Raw genomic sequence first — 18,400 nt, forward strand, 5'->3', positions numbered from 1 at the left:
TACAGCATAATTTATGCTGCTAGTAAATAAATGCACAACAACAGCAAAGTAAGGAACCATACATTTGTACATGTAAACATCAAAGCAAGCCATACATACATGTTAACAGCGAAGGTAAGAGCCCTGCAAAAAATGCGATTAGTCAAGGATGAGTCCGGGTATGAGTCGCAAAGGAGTATGCGACTAATGCCTTTTTTGATCTCTTTGTATGCGTTGAGCTGTTCCCTTTTGTTTGAGCAAGTCCTATGAAGAGACTAATTGTACCCAATTATACCCGAACTGGAACGATAGGACCAATCCCCTTTGTACCCATATGGGACCGAATGAAGACTAATCTCTGTTCTCATCAAAAAGTGTTAGTTTTCGTCAGACCTGTAAAGTACTGAGTACATACTTGTACTAGTACCAAACAAGTACAAGTACTCAAGTACTTCAGATCTAAGTACAAAGTATAAGTACCACAGTACTTGTACTTCGAATCCGAAAGTAAAAGTAGATATACTTACGAAATACTTGCAAGTACACGAAAATACTTTTTCTGATAAAATATGTCAATTTGATTCATAAATGGAAAATCAAAATATGAGTAAAATTCATATTAGAAAGCAACAAGAAGTAAAACGACATATTAAATAAGTATAAATTGTACTACAACTAACAATATTAAAGTAGTTTTGTGTTTGCCTTCATTAGTACTAGCTTTTCAAACGAAAAGTCCGTCATTAATTGCCTTCTAGGTAAACGCCCTACTGGATCGGAGGAAGCTAAGGGCGTATTCGTTTTGAGTGATAGGTCCTTCATAAGAGGATAACTCTGAAGCATATTGAAATATGTTGATGTATCATTAAAATACATGTAAAAATCTTCTTCAACCATTTTGTCAAAGTTAGGTGATCGTAAGGGTGCTGGTTGATCCGCTTCAGAACCGTTCAATACTTATCAAAGTACTTACAAGTACTTTACTTGTACTTCAACAATTCAAGTACAAGTACTTCGATACTTATACTTGTACTCATTTTTCGAAGTACTGAGGTACTGATACTTGTACTTCTACTGGTACCTTTTCTTTACAGGTCTGGTGTTCGTATGGTACGAGGTTATGTACATTTTAAACGAAATACTAAAACTTGAGATAAATTGTTAGATATATCTATGTAAAAAAATCATTCTAAGAGATATGGGTCGACGATAGTGGACCATATGGTCCAAGTCATTTAGGTTCGGTATAGGGCTCCGCATTTTTCTTAAATAATTCGAATCAATCACCTATAATATTTTTTATTTAACTCACTTCGATGCCGTTTTTTTTTTGCTTCTTGTAATGGGCTCTATGTAGTCAACCTGACTAATCCCAACTGTACCCAAAAGGGACTAGATCAATTATGCCCTAATGTAGACAAAAGAGATCAATCGGAGACCGCTCTATTTAGGGATTAGTCGCACTATTTTTTGCAGGGAGTGAGTAGATTATTTTACACATATACATGTAGCCAGCAGCTAACAGCGAAGAGAATATTTCACACACGTGTACACTGCAATAAAGTGCGCATGTGGCAGATATACATGTTGGTCAATAAAAGCTACATAAACGAAAAAACTAGACCGTGGGAAGAATTGGTGAACGAAGTGAACTGAGAGTATAAAAGCACGGCAGTCCAACCGATGGTCAATAAGTTTGATTTTAACACGCCATCAGTGATGTACACGAGTATTGTAATCGTGAAGTACTACTACCAAAGTAGTGTAAATGGAGACCATTTTTATATACTGAATATTTGAGTTATTTATCAGACAATTCCGGGATCCGAACTATAACAGAAGGTGCAGAAATATCATCAATCTTAACATCCGTAACAATATTTATGTCAATTGTTATTGTCATTAATATGGTATTCAGATCATCTCCCCCAATCTTTTTTTACGATACGTGAATTATTACCGGAGTTAAAGCTTCGGAATTGTGATGACAAACTGAGTCTAAAAAAGGCAGAGCCACGCCAATATTTTTATACTCAGTTGAGCAGAGCTCACAGAGTATATTAACTTTGATTGGATAACGGTTGGTTGTACAGGTATAAAGGAATCGAGATAGATATAGAATTCCATATATCAAAATCATCAGTATCGAAAAAAAATTCGATTGAGCCATGTCCGTCCGTCCGTCTGTACGTTAACACGACAACTTGAGTAAATTTTGAGGTATCTTGATGAAATTTGGTATGTAGGTTCCTGGGCACTCATCTCAGATCGCTATTTAAAATGAACGATATCGGACAATAACCACGCCCACTTTTTCGATATCGAAAATTTCGAAAAATCGAAAAAGTGCGATAATTCATTACCAAATACAGATTAAGTGATGAAACTTGATAGGTGAGTTGAACTTATGACGCGGAATAGAAAACTAATAAAATTTTGGACAATGGGCGTGGCACCGCCCACTTTTAAAAGAATAAATTACCTTTTGCAAGCTGTAATTTGGCAGTCGTTGAAGATATCACGATGAAATTTGGCAGGAACGTTACTCTTATTACTATATGTCTGCTTAATAAAAATTAGCAAAATCGGAGAACGACCACGCCCACTTTTTAAAAAAAATTTTTTTTTAATTCAAATTTTAAAAGAAAAGTTAATATCTTTACCGTATATAAGTAAATTATGTCAACATTCAACTCCAGTAATGATATGGTGCAACAAAATACAAAAATAAAAGAAAATTTCAAAATGGGCGTGGCTCCGCCCTTTTTCATTTAATTTGTCTAGGATACTTTTAATGCCATAGGTAGGTTGAGGTAGGTTGAACTGGCCGGTCCATGAGGACCTCGCATAGACTGATTGAGTCCGTAGTGTTACCAGAAGTTTGTTTTAACGACCAAACTGAAAAACCCTATCAAAAACCAGGACCTATGTTATAAAATAACTCCGTCCTCTTGGCAAATACTAGAAGCTTCCTAGGACTTAAGCCACTTGCTGCTTCTAGATCTGACAGCTGTATCACTCCTAATAGCTGGAGTCTTAGCCTGGCAAGTGCAGGGCACGAGCACAGAACGTGCTCGATCGTTTCCTCCTCCAACCCGCAATTCCTACACCTGCTATCTTTGACCAAGCCTAATTTAAAGGCATGTGACGCCAGAAGGCAGTGTCCAGTCAGAATACCCGTCATGAGTCTACAGTCCTCTCTTTTTAATGATAGAAGCAACTGCGTTAGTCTAAGGTTGTAAGACCTACACATAATCTTCGACACTTTACAGCCCCGCGCTTGAACCCACGCCTTTCCTGCTTGGTCGATCATGTGCACCTCTCGCCTTCGCTTAATCTCGCCCAATATAATTGGGACGTCTACGGAGCAAGCTTCAAGGGATGCGCCCTTTTTAGCTAATTCGTCCGCTTTTTCATTCCCATCTATTCCCATATGCCCTGGGACCCAATATAGATGTATGCTTCTCCCTGTCCCGATTCTCTCCAGAGACTGCTTACACTCTAACACGCATTTAGATGCTGTGCTATGCGAAATTATTGCCTTAATCGCTGCTTGACTGTACATATAAAAGTTAACACGGATGCAGCTTAAGCTATTCTCTTTCAGGGTTTCTACTGCTTTGGTTACGGCTAATATTTCCGCTTGGAAAACGCTACAGTAATCCGGCAGCCTGTAGGATCTGCTCATTTCCGGATCAGCACAGTATACCACAGACCCTACTCCTTCCACTACTTTGGAACCATCTGTGTACACATGGATCGCCTCGTTCGCCATTTGCGCACCCTTGTGCCTCTATTGTGGCCCTAAGATCTCCCTCGAAGCGCAAATAGGGAATCAGGTAGTCGGTTCGTCTTGTGATTGATGACGCTATACTACTATGGCCATATGGTCGGCGCTCAAGCTGCCCCGAAGCATCGAGCCTGGTTGCGGTCGTTAACGCTTTGTTCTTTGCTACCAGGTCTACAGGTGGAATGTGCAGAATGGCATACAGTGCAGCCCTCGGGGTTGTTTTCAGGGCTCCCGTAATGCAAAGCATCGATAGTCTGCATACCCCCTCTAATTTTTTGAGGTATGTTGTTTTTTGTGTGGCTTTCCATCAAACAAGAACTCCATAGTATAGAATAGGGCTTACAATCGCTGTAAAAACCCAATGAGAAAAAGAGGGCGATAGGCCCCACGTACACCCCAGCATTCTTTTACATGCATAGAGTGCCGTTGAGGCCTTCTTGACCCTCTCCTCCACGTTGAGCTTCCATGACAGCTTACTGTCTAGGATGATTCCTAGATATTTTGTGCCAGGTTGCTCCTGTAAGGTCACCGCTCCTAACTTAGGCCTGGTCCAATTTGGGACCTTGTACCTCTTTGTAAACAAGACCATATCCGTCTTCTCCGCATTGACTTTCAGCCCGACATTAGATGCCCAGGTATGAATATCCCGAAGCGCCCGATCCATCAAAGAACTAACCGTTGGAAGGCATTTTCCACTTATGACAATTGCAACGTCATCTGCGTAAGCCGTAAGTTTTACGGGTCCCTCATCGAATTGCCTGAGCAGTTGGTTGATGACCAGTGTCCACAGCAGAGGTGATAGCACCCCTCCCTGCGGCGTGCCCCTGTCCACTGATTTCGTGGCCTCGTACAATCCCCATTGTGATGTAATCTTTCTGCAATTTAACATGCATGCCTGTGGTAGAGAAGCTGCACGAGCAGTTCTCCAAGAGTACGGTACATGATTCAGTCTTATGCACCCATCGAATATTATTTTAAGCCATTCCACGACCGCCCTACTTGAGACTTGTAGCATGGCCGGGAATATACCATCTGGGCCCGGCGATTTAAACTTAGAAAACGTCTTCACTGCCCACTCGATCTTGGTATCGGTCACCAAGCCCGGCACCACTAGCTCCGTGATCGTAGTGTGAGTGATGACTGCTGGTTCTTCTAAACCGTCTCCCGATGGGAAATGTGTATCGAGAAGCACCTCAAGGGATTCCTCACTATCACGGGACCATTCCCCGTTCTCTTTCTTTATTAGTCCCTGGACTATGTTTCCCTTTGCTAGGACTTTTTTCAACCGTGCTGTTTCACTGGAGCACTCTATGTCCGTAGAGAAACTTTTCCATGAGTTTCTCTTCGCCCTGGTAATTTCAGGCTTGTAGATCCTCAGTAGATCCCTGTACTCGTCCCGACACGCTTCGCTTTCCGCGGTCTTTGCGAGTTTAAACATTTCTTTTACCTGTCTTCTTAGAAGACTCAGCTCATTACTCCACCATGGCGGCTTTGCTTTTCCTCTGAATCTTCTTAGAGGGCAAGCTTTGTTATACGCAGTCATAAGCGTCCTTGTTAGGAATTCATTCGACTCCTCCAGTTCCTCTACATTAGCAACCTCTTTGGGTTGTCCCAGTTTTGTTTCTACATGTTTCTGGAAGTTAGTCCAATTCGTTGCCCTAGGTTTTCTAAAGGTTCCTCCCTTCTCTACCCTCTTTAGTGGGATGCTGAAGCTTATATACGCATGGTCGGAGAAGGATGGTCTATCAAGAACCATCCAATCATACCTTGATATATCACGCTCGGAGCTCAATGTAATATCCAGAACATTGCTGGATGTTGGACCAATGTATGTAGGAACATTTCCCCTGTTGGCTATCTGCAAATTGGTTTGCAGGATGTAACAAAATAGAGATTCGCCTCTCTCGTTCGTATCTGCTCCTCCCCACGCATTGTGGTGCGCATTTGCATCTGCGCCTATGACCAACCGCCCTTTGCGCCCTTCCTCCTGTACTAGCCTTTTGCACTCCATCGGTGGAACCTCCGTATATCAACATTCAAGTTGATATTTTAAAAAACTTTTATTTTGATTTTAAATATAAAAATCTATTTTTGTTTATTTTTGAGTTTAGATATTTTCCAACTAATTAGAATTTTCTTTTTTTTGAAGTTATTCAAAATTTTAAGTTAACACGAAAACTCAATTAAAATTATTTTAAAAATTAAAGTAAAGAGTACAAAGTAGTTAACTATATAACTTTAAAAGGTCCTTCATAAGGTGATTCTAAATTAGATTTACGAAGAACTTTAACAAAAACATACTCACAATTTTCTAATTGTTTAGGAACGAAAACATTTTCTTTGTTATGATGAAAAACTTTAGAACGAACAAGTGAAAAATATTCTCTTATTTTATGAAGAGCGTCATTAGAAAAATCATGTTCTTTATTACTATTTGAAATAATTAATTCACCAGGTATTCTAAGTGTTTGGCCATAAACAAGTTCAGCAGATGAACATTTTAAATCTTCTTTAATAGAAGTTCGTAAACCAAGTAGAATGAATGGTAAAATGTCAGACCAATGAACCGAGTCGTTTGATGCTATAATTGCTGCTTTTAAAGTTCGATGAAATCTCTCTATCATGCCATTTGCTTGGGGATGGTAAGGAGATGTATGAATTTTATGAGAACCTAAAAGTTTAGTTAATTCTGTAAAAAATTTTGAGGTGAATTGTGAACCTTGATCTACTGTAATATTTAATGGTATACCAAATCGTGGTATATAATTTTGAATAAAAGTTTTTACTATAGTATTTGTTGAAATATCTTTAAGCGGATAAGCTTCAGGCCAACGTGAAAATCTGTCAATAATTGTTAAAATATAACAATTTCCATTTGAAACTGGAAGAGGTCCAACAATATCCATATGAATATGTTCAAAACGGCCTGATGGTATTTGAATTTTTTGGATAGGAGATTTAGTATGTCTTGAAATTTTGGATTTTTGGCAATTGATGCAAGATGAAGTCCAATCGTTAATCTCTTTACGCATGTTAGGCCAATAATATTTATTTTGAATTAATTTTCTAGTTGTTCTTATACTTGGATGAGATAATGAGTGAATTTTGTCAAATATAATTCTTCTCATAGAATGTGGAACATAAGGTCGAAAAGGTTGTAGAGAAACATCACACCATATATTTAAATTAATAACTGGAATATGAATTTCCTTTAAATTATTTTTAGAAGTTTGATCAGAAATGGTTTTTTGTAAAAATGTATCAGTTTGTTGTTCTTTATATAAAGTTTCTAAATTTATATCTTGAGTTGAAATTGCATTTATTTCTGGAATACGGGAAAGTGTGTCGGCAACTATGTTGTCTTTTCCACGTATATATTGAATATCATTTGTAAATTGAGCAATATATTCAAGGTGACGTAGTTGACGAGGAGATCTATCTACTTTAGAATTTAGAACATGAATTAAAGGTTTATGATCAGTATAAATAGTAAAAGTTCTACCTTCAAGAAAATGTTTAAAATGTTTAATTGAATTATAAATAGCCAAAAGTTCACGATCAAATGTTGAATATTTAGTTTCTGTTGTAGTTAATTTTCTTGAAAAATAAGCTAAGGGTTCTAGTATATTATTGCTAGTTTGTTGAAGAACTGCTCCAATAGCAACATTTGATGCATCTACTGCTAATGATAAAATACCATTTTTGTCGAAATGTGTAAGTAAAGTATTTTTGGCAAAAAGTTTTTTAACATTTTCGAAAGCTGTTGTGGTTTCATTTGTCCAATTTAATTGTTTAAGTTTGTTTTTAATTGCATGTGTTAACATTTCATGCAGAGGACTAAGTTCTGTTGCTAACATTTTAATATATCTGTGATAGTAATTTATCATACCTAAAAATTTTTGTAATTTATTTATAGAAATTGGTTTTTCAAAATTTGTTATGATTTCAATTCTATCGAGAGATGGTTTAATACCTTCGCCTGAAATTTCGTAACTTAAAAAATTTAATTTATTTACACCGAGAGTACATTTTGAAGGTTTGATATTTAAATTATATTCTTCAAGTCTTTTGAAAACTGATTTTAAATGATTTATATGTTGATCTTCATTATCACTGGCAATAAGAATGTCATCAATGTATGTAAATACAAAATCGAAATCAGAAAATACTTCATTAATAAAGCGTTGGAAAGTTTGAGCACTGTTTCGTAAACCGAAAGGCATTCTTACGAATTCAAACATTCCAAAAGGGGTAGTTATTGCAGTTTTATGAATGTCTTCTTCTGCCATTGGAATTTGGTGGTAAGCACGCACAAGATCAATTTTGGAAAAAAATTGTTTGTTTTTTAAATCAATTGTTAAATCGTGAATATGTGGTAAAGGATACCGATCTGGTGTAGTAATAAAATTAAGTCTTCGATAGTCTCCGCAAGGTCTCCAATCATTTGGTTCTTTTTTAGGAACGAGATGAAGTGGAGATGCAATAGGAGAATTTGAGGGTCTGCATATACCCGTTTTAACTAAAAATTCAAATTCAGCTTTAGCAATTTTAAGTTTGATTGGATCAAGACGTCTGGGTTTCGAAAATGGTAAAATACCTTTTGTTTCTATCCTGTGAACCGTATGGTGTTTAACTTTTTTAGTATAATCTGGTTCACAGGTAATAGATGGAAATTCATTAAGTAATTTTGAAAACTTATTTTCGACAATAGGAATTTTGAGTGAGAAAATATCAGAAAATCCAGAAGATCCAGTAACTTTAATTTTTGTAGTAGAATCCATTATTTCTTTATTTTTAATATTGACAATAATTCCGAATTTTTCTAAAAAGTTTGCTCCTAAAATTGGTGTACCAATATTCGCAATAATGAATGGAAATTCAAAATCTCTTCTTAAACCTAAATCAATTTTAAGTAGTTTTGTACCGAAAGTTTCAATTGAGGAACCGTTTGCTGCAGTCAAAGTAAGATCCGAATTTCTTTTATAAATTTTAAATTTAGAAAAAGGAATAACTGATACAACTGCGCCGGTATCGATAAGAAAATTAAGTTTATTGAATTTATCAAATATGAATAGGCGACGAGTAGGTTTAATAATAGTTCCATTATCCGTCACCGTCATAATGGATCGTTTCAGTTTAAATTTTGTTCGTAATTTGAATTATGATTTTGATTAAAATTGCATGGGGGTATACATTTGAGAGCGTTATTCTTAAATTTTTTGTGATACCAACAAATAGTTGTTTGTGAATTAAAATTACGATTGTTTGAAAAATTTCTTGATCCTGAAAAATTTCGAGATTTAGATCTATTTCTATCTTTAGATCTTGAACGGATTTGTAATTGATTAATATCATTCGAAATTTTATTTAAATTTTGATAAATAGCCGTAGTTAATTCAGTTAAATTTTTAACGCATTGTTCTAAAATATTATTATTTATACTTGAGACTACAGGAGATTTGGAAGAATGAGGTTTATTGATTAAATCAAAAAGTTTGTCAGCTAAAATAATAATTTCATCTCTGTTTTGATTATTATTGGAAGTCAAATGAATTTGTATTTCTTGTGGTAATTTACGAATCCACAATTTGAAGAGTAATTCTTGGCTAACTATGGAGGCAGAACCTATAAGTGATTTCATAAATCTGAATAATTCAGATGGTGAACGATCACCAAGTTCAGTTTTTGAAAATAATTGTTCTAATCGTTTTTCTTCGCTAAGAGAAAATCTTTCACATAGAATTTTTTTGATTGTATCATATTTATTAAAAAGAGGAGGAGGGTTAATAACATCTAAAATTTTAGATATAGTATCTCGTTGAAGAGTAATTAGAATATTTTGAAATTTTAAATTATCATCATTGATATTGTTAATTTCAAATTGTCCTTCAACAAGCAAAAACCAGGTATCAGGACAATCTTGCCAAAATTGTGGTAATTTAATAGATTTAGTAGAAGGAAAATTTGTAAAGTTATCTTGTGTTGAAGTATTTTGTGTTGTATTAGAGATGTTGCTTTGTGTTGTATTAATGTTAGAATTTTGAGTTGTATTGTGAGTCATGATGTTATTTGTATGGTTGATATTTTGATTTTCTGCATTTGTAAATTTACGAGTTCGTATTGGTGAACGTAGAACCATATGAAAAAAAAAAAAAAATAAAATAAAATGAAAAATTTGAAAATTAGGAAATATTTAAGATTTTTTTTGGAAAGGGAGTTAACAATTTAAATAAAATATTTAATTTTATATAAAAAATAAGTAAATTTAAATAATTGTTAAAATATAAAAATAATCTTAAAATAAATTTGAAAGTTAAAAGGTTTAAAATTTTAATTTAAATTATAATTGAAAAATTTTAAATTTAATATTAGAATAAAAATTATACTTACATAAAATTAAATTAGTAAAAAAATATTCAAATTAATAAGTATTTGATTGATGATTGTAGAGATTTTGAGGGAATAAATGGCGTTTTTTGGGCGTGATAACAATTAAATTCATTGTTGTTGCTGTTTATGCAATGGCTTTGTTGTTTTCTTTATGAATCTCATCATTTTCATCGTGATGTCTTATACTTTAAATCCGTTCTTGTGTGTATTTTGCGTAAAATTGTTGTAATAGCTCTTGTTGTAGTGAAGTGGAAAACTTAACTATTGTTTTAAGCGTAGTATATTGTTTTTTAGAGTTCTTTATTAATTAACGATTCGTAGAAAAATTTTATTTTTATTTATGTTGCATAAAATTTATAGCATGTCTACTAGTAAATTTCTGCTATAAGTACTTTATGTTTTATTTGATTGTCCTCACTTATTTTTTGTTTTTGTTTCGTATATAGAATTTACAGCGACTGTTATATGCAATTTGCACAAAATATTGTTTATTAATTGAAGTACATATATTTAAGTTTCATTTTTTTTTAAATCTATGTGCGATTTACAATTATGGTACTATGATTTAACTTTTAATTTTTTTATTGTTTCTTTAAAAGTTTTAACAATTGGTTAAACTATTTTGTTCATCAAATCTGCTAAAATTTGATTTCCGTTTTCGGGTGTTTCCACACAGTCCATCTACGAATGTCTATCGACTTTCACTTATTTTCACAATAGTAAATGTTTTAAGCACTTTCAAAACGAAATATTTTTAAAGTTAATTATAGCTTCGTATTATAATCACTAAATTCATAATTTTTTGTTGATGGCGAATGTATTTCCAAATTGGATTTTAAGTAAACAAACTGATGGCTGTTCGTTTAGTCTGTTTCGCACAACTATTTAAATCGTTGTAAATATGACGAAGTAGTTACTTTAAAATTGCGAAATTTTTTGTTCAAAAATCATTTATCACAAGCACGAGGTATTATATATACAAGCACGGACAGATATAGATTTAGATAATAAATGCATTTTAATTAAAAATTAGCGAATGGAAATTTTCGTAATCATTACAGTCATTAATGAAATAAAATATTTGCGCAGGATCGTTGGTAGGATCGCCAATATATCAACATTCAAGTTGATATTTTAAAAAACTTTTATTTTGATTTTAAATATAAAAATCTATTTTTGTTTATTTTTGAGTTTAGATATTTTCCAACTAATTAGAATTTTCTTTTTTTTGAAGTTATTCAAAATTTTAAGTTAACACGAAAACTCAATTAAAATTATTTTAAAAATTAAAGTAAAGAGTACAAAGTAGTTAACACTATACTCCGCAGCATGGGCCATGTAGCAGGACGCCAGGATAAATGCCTGCTTATTCTTTTGCTCAACGGCCACCGCTACGAGATCCTCAGTAGTGTAATTAGGCAGCATATATGAATGCAGCTGTTTCCTTACCATTACTACAGCTCGCACCCGTCCTTCCGTTTGCGCGTAGTAAACGCCAAACCCGCGCGCGCTAAGTCCAGAAACCTTTCCTCCCGATGAGAGCCACGGCTCCTGGATCAGCGCCACGTCAAACGAACCCTCCTCAAGGGTTAGGAGAAGTTCGCTCGACGCCACTTTACTGTGTAGGAGGTTTATCTGTAGGACTCGCAGCACCATTGGGCTGTTTGTCCCCCTCCAGCACCTTCGTCTTGACGTCGTCGTCCTCCTCTTGCCCTTTTGGTTTAGAGTATTCGAGGCCCCCTTCAGCCCCTCGTGAATGTTGTGCCGTGTGTTCCTCTGTGCTAGTCACAGCACCATTTAGCGGTTGGTCCTCTTCTAGCACGTTCGTGGTAACGTCGGGGACCTCCACCTGTCTTTTTTCCCTTAGGCTTCTGAGGTCCTTTTCGACGTCGCCCACTTCCAGCGTTAGGATTTTTATCCTCGGGACTTCTTTTCCTGAGTTGCATGTAAATTTTGCCAGTGCCAAAGGACATTTTGCCAAGCTGCGTGTACAAAATATCCTCCGCCTGCTTGTTTATTTGGAAGATGTAGAACTGACCATCCTCGGTAGGCCGAGATACAGTAAGTACCTTCCAATCCTGTGTCGGTATGTTCGGATTCTGATTCTGCAGAAGTCGCAGTGTATCCTCCGACTTCATCACGCATGGTATCCATACCTTAACTTTTGGTACCGTGGGGATTTGCGCTTTATCCACCACCTCAAACCGCGCGTTCGTGCCTTGCCTTTGGAGGTTTGGAACGACTTCCTCCAGCCACCGCAAGCTCGCGATGTTGTCGCACGCTATCATCTTCACACCATTATACCATCCCCCCGAATCAAAGGTTGGAAGGGGCTTACTTGGTTGTTCCCGCATCATCTTAAGCATTAAGCTAATAAGCTCTCTTTCCACAGATCTCCACCTTTCAGTAGTCATTTGTCCGAACGGACTGCTACGATCAACCAGCGCCACAGTCAGTGACTGCTTTTCCACATCACTCATCTTCTCGAGAAAAGCAGGAGTCTTAGTGTTATCTCCCTTTGGCACCTCCGAGAACACCGGAGTCTTCGCGTTAACTCCCTTTAGCGCCTCCGAGAAAGCCGGAGTCTTAGCGTTATCTCCCTTTGGCTTATCTCCTACTTCCGTAGTTGGAACTTCCCTCTGACTGGCAGCTTTCGAGGTAGTTGCTACCTCGCTATTGGAACCCATCTGTCTTACAGCTTTGGGCCTACTTGTCTTGTCTATGCGACTGCCCTGCCTCGCGGCTCTAGGACTGGGTCCTTTCTGCCTCTTGAAAGCAGGCTTGTCGCCTTCTGCCGAACGTTGCCTCTTCATTCTGCCATTCGACGCTTCTTCCTCCTCGTACCGGTTGCAGAACCGAGGGTTTCTCGCAGCAAACCTTTTGAACTGCCTTCGACCTACTTCTACCGCTTCATGGGCCCATTCCAAGCGCTCGATCTCCACTTCTGTTGGGTCGACCACTGCTCCCAAGCGTTGTACAATTCTTAGTGCTGCACGGTACTGCGAGAGAGCTCTTTTACTTCCTCTGCTCCGTACCCTTCTCCACTCTTCTACTCCGTTTTCATTTGTGTGCTTCTCCAACACGGAGTTCATTGAATCAGCACTACTCTCGCTCCCCGAGTCCGACGCATCGCTTAATTCGTATTTGTCGTCCTTGGATTGCGACTCAGTCCTCCTCTTTACATCCTCCTTATTACATTCAGGTAATGAGTTGTTCATCTTGGTCGTACGACCACCTGCCCGACAAGGCGGGCTCAGCGGTCCAGTATTATATACGGGGAAAGAACCGTCCGCCACAGCAGCGCCCCTTACTGCCGTAAGGCCATAAATACTTCCCGAGATGGCCCGGTATCGGGAAGGCTCCGTTCGAATACAGCCGAATTTATCCCCTGGCTGCAAATCGTCCAATAGGCACGGTTCGCATAACACCCTGGATTAGGGGGTTGGCAGTTCTTGGTCACCGACATCCCGCCGCCCTCCTATGAGGCGAGACGGCGTAGATGTCAGTCCTAAACAGCTCCGCCTCATAGTCGGGCGCTATGGAGTTCGGCTAAGCCCTCACACCAACGACAAGGTGCCTACCCTAGTGAGGGTTTTAATGCCATAAGTCGAATAAAAATTTACCAATCCTTGTGAAATTTGGTAGAGGCTTAGATTCTGGGACGATACCTGTTTTCTGTGAAAAAGGGCGAAATCGGTTGAAGCCACGCCCAGTTTTTATACACAGTCGACCGTCTGTCCTTCCGCCCGGCCGTTAACACGAAAACTTGAGCACAAATCGATATATCTTTACTAAACTCAGTTCACGTACTTATCTGAACTCACTTTGTATTGGGGTAAAAAATGGCCGAAATCCGACTATGACCACGCCCATTTTTTCGATATCGAAAATTACGAAAAATGAAAAAAATGCCATAATTATATACCAACTACGAAAAAAGGGATGAAACATGGTAATTGTATTGGTCTATTGGCGCAAAATATAACTTTAGAAAAAAAACTTGGTAAAATGAGTGTGACACCTACCATATTAAGGAGTAGAAGAAAATGAAAAAGTTTTGCTGGGCGAAATCAAAAGGAAGGAATACTGTTCGTGGTATTACATATATAAATAAATTAGCGGTACCCGACCGATGACACATATACAACTAAGGGCCATTCCCTTCTAAAACCCTCATTAATACCTTTAATTTGATACCCATATCGTACAAACACATTCTAGAGTCACCCCTGGTCCACGTTTATGGCGATATCTCGAAAAGGCGTCCACATATAGAACTAAGACCCACTCCCTTTTAAAATACTCATTAACACCTTTCATTTGATATCCATATAGTACAAACAAATTCTAGAGTCACCTCTGGTCCACCTTTATGGCGATATCTCGAAAAGGCGTCCACATATAGAACTAAGGCCCACACCCTCTTAAAATACTCATTAACACCTTTCACTTGATACTCATATCGTACAAACCAATTCTAGAGTCACCCCTGGTCCTTCTTTATGGCGATATTTCGAAAAGGCGTCCATCTATAGAACTTAGGCTCACGCCCTTTTAAAATACTCATTAATACCTTTCATTTGATACCCATATCGTACAAAATAAATTCTAGAGTCACCCCTGGTCCACGTTTATGGCGATATCCCGAAAAGGCGTCCACCCATAGAACTAAGGCCCACTCCCTTTTAAAACACTTATTAACACCTTTCGTTTGATACCCATATTGTACAAGCGCATTCTAGAGTCAAACCTGGTCCACTTTTATAACGATATTCCGAAAAGGCGTCCACCTGTAGAACTAAGGCCCGCTCCCTTTCAAAATACTCATTAAGACCTTTCATTTGATACCCATATAGTACAAACAAATTCTAGATTCACCTCTGGTCCACCTTTATGGCGATATCTCGAAAAGGCGTCCACATATAGAACTAAGGCCCACGCCCTCTTAAAATACTCATTAACACCTTTCAATTGATACTCATATCGTACAAACCAATTCTAGAGTCATCCGTGGTCCATCTTTATGGCGATATCTCGAAGAGGCGTCCATCTATAGAACTTAGGCCCACGCCCTTTTAAAATACGCATTAATACCTTTCATTTGATACCCATATCGTACAAAATAAATTCTAGAGTCACCCCTGGTCCACGTTTATGGCGATATCCCGAAAAGGCGTCCACCCATAGAACTAAGGCCCACTCCCTTTTAAAACACTTATTAACACCTTTCGTTTGATACCCATATTGTACAAGCGCATTCTAGAGTCAACCCTGGTCCACTTTTATAACGATATTCCGAAAAGGTGTCCACCTATAGAACTAAGGCCCACTCCCTTTTAAAATACTCATTAACACCTTTCATTTGATACCCATATAGTACAAACAAATTCTAGAGTCACCTCTGGTGCACCTTTATGGCGATATCTCGAAAAGGCGTCCACATGTAGAACTAAGGCCCACGCCCTCTTAAAATACTCATTAACACCTTTCACTTGATACTCATATCGTACAAACCAATTCTAGAGTCACCCCTGGTCCACCTTTATGGCGATATCCCGAAAAGGTGTCCACCCATAGAACTAAGGCCCACTCCCTTTTAAAACACTTATTAACACCTTTCGTTTGATACCCATATTGTACAAGCGCATTCTAGAGTCAACCCTGGTCCACTTTTATAACGATATTCCTAAAAGGCGTCCACCTATAGAACTAAGGCCCACTCCCTTTTAAAACACTTATTAACACCTTTCGTTTGATACCCATATTGTACAAGCGCATTCTAGAGTCAACCCTGGTCCACTTTTATAACGATATTCCGAAAAGGCGTCCACCTATAGAACTTAGGCCCACTCCCTTTTAAAATTATTATTAACACATTTCATTTGATACCCATATTGTACAAACAAATTCTAGAGTCAGGCCTGGTCCACCTTTATGGCGATATCCCTTATGGCGTCCATCTATAGAACTATGGCCCACTTCCTCTTAAAATACTCTTTAATACCTTCCATTTGATACACATGTCATACAAACACATTCCAGGGTTACCCTAGGTTCTTTTTACAACATGGTGATTTTCCCTTACTTTGTCTCCACAGCTCTCAACTGAGTATGTAATGTTCGGTTACACCCGAACTTAGCCTTCCTTACTTGTTTAATTTTGAATCGATGTTGCTGGCGACCTAGATGTTAGTTTAAATACAATATTTGAACGAGTTCGCTTCATATCTTATCTAGGTCGATGCAAAAAAGTTTCAGAACTGAAAGTGAATTTTCATGCTCAATTTTGAACAGAGCGCGAAGCTCGAGCGAGCTATAGAAACGAGAAATTTGTGAAGTACTAAATTTTTCCACGCCAGGTCTCGAACATCTCAAGACGCGAGAATACGTCTTATCATGACTTTTAATACCATTATCAATTTAATGTCGAAATAAAGGCGTATGCAAGTTTCCAAGTCCTATCTCAAATTCCGAGGTTAACACCTTAAATTCTGAACCAATTTTGAATACAAATTTTTTTCAGCGCCAAAATGCTAAACTTCATCTTCACACAAAATGTATTATGGCAAAAAACAACGAAATCCAAATTTCGAAAAATCACATCGACGAAAAAAAATATTCATGGGCCTTATTATGTTACTTTCAAATCACATACATTTTTTTTCGAATCGATCACACAATAAGGCGCCAGGCCAAAAAAAAGCAGGTGCGAATTAATTTTCGATAAGCTACCGAAAAAAATTGTCGACATCAAATCTGCGACATCGAGTGTAAATCTTCTGGAGAATGACCCATATATATAGATGAAAAATAATGTTACAGTAGTTGAACAATGGGTCATAGTTAATTTCTTCCAAATAAAATTTAAGTTTATTTAATATGTATATCAATCAATCTATTTACAACTATGTATCTATGAGAGGAGGGCTATGAAATTATAGTAAAAAGCACCCCACATTTTTATACTGAATTTAATTATTCTGTTAAAAATTTAAATTTTATTTGGAGGTAATTAACTATGATTCATTGTTCGATCTTCTAATACTGCTACATAAACTCTTTACCCCTTATTCATAAAAAATAAAAATTTTTATAAAGCTCTTAAAGTATTTATTTTTACCTAAACTAATTATTTTTGGCTCGTTTAGAAATTCCAATAAGATATTCTTTTCTCATGCGATTCAAACTTATCTGCGTAGATATGCACTAATATTCAATAAATCTACCAAAGTAAATCTACACGTGTCCCATCCCTAGCTGTATTATAACTGTCAAATCTGTTGGTCAACCATTTTGATACGATTATTTAGACGTTTCTGCTTTATTTCGTTTTTCCCAACTAGAGGACAATCCGATCACCATATATAATTCTAGGAAAAAGTATCGACTTTCTCTACAATTTGTTCATAATTGTCGATTATCGAAATGGGGAATTTATATAGGAAATTTAAATATTTAATGACGAAAATTAGGGTGATATATGTGAACTTGTTTTTAAAATCGTTCTTTTTCTCCGCGAGGCATAATGATCAGGAATCAATAAATCGGTTATCGATTTTGTTTTAGTTATAAATTTAGGCAGGTTTTACCTTTAAATTTTATCTGAATATTTCGATTTAAAAATTAAATGATTTGCCTATGTCGACTACTGAGTGGAATATTACCCGATCTGGGATGCCGTTTCGGAAACGCGCTATCTCAAAAAACATTTGAATAACGGCATATATCAGAATTCGGTTGAAGAACGCTATATTTCAGAATTTTTTTTCAAAAACACCCCAGCTAACGTCAAAATATATTGAATTTGAGCTCAGATAGCGTGTTTTTGAAACAAAATCTGAGATAGGGCGTTCTTCAACCGAACTCTGAGATAGGGCGTTTTGGAAACAAATTCTGAAATAGGGCGTTATTCAAACGTTTTCTGAGATAGGGCGTTTTCTAAACGGCCGTCGAAATAGTGTGATATTCCACTCAGCAGTCGATATGTAGTTGTATATTCTTATTCTTAGCCGCTTAATTAAAGTTAGCTAATTAAATTTTACAGAATTTGCAATTTAATTTGAAAAACGCTTTAAAAATAAAATGTAATGTCCATGGTGTGTCAGATTCTATGTGTGTTAAAAATGAAAATCAAAATGAAATTGATAAATTGAGTGAAAATACAGGATGCCGATGGGCAATAATAAAGGTATTTTGGTTAAATATGTATTATTAAATTTATATGTAGTTGATATTTCATTA

The 18,400-nt window shown here is 36.7% G+C and overlaps 1 protein-coding gene across 5 annotated transcripts in view; it reads left to right on the plus strand.

The window, feature by feature from the left end:
• zip (myosin heavy chain 10) overlaps nt 1–18,400 on the plus strand; it is a 242,554-nt gene that overhangs the window by 169,436 nt on the left and 54,718 nt on the right. The window lies entirely within an intron of this gene.

The sequence above is a fragment of the Eurosta solidaginis genome, chromosome 3 (assembly GCF_040869045.1).
Source record: "Eurosta solidaginis isolate ZX-2024a chromosome 3, ASM4086904v1, whole genome shotgun sequence".
In the NCBI taxonomy this organism is placed as follows: domain Eukaryota; kingdom Metazoa; phylum Arthropoda; class Insecta; order Diptera; family Tephritidae; genus Eurosta; species Eurosta solidaginis.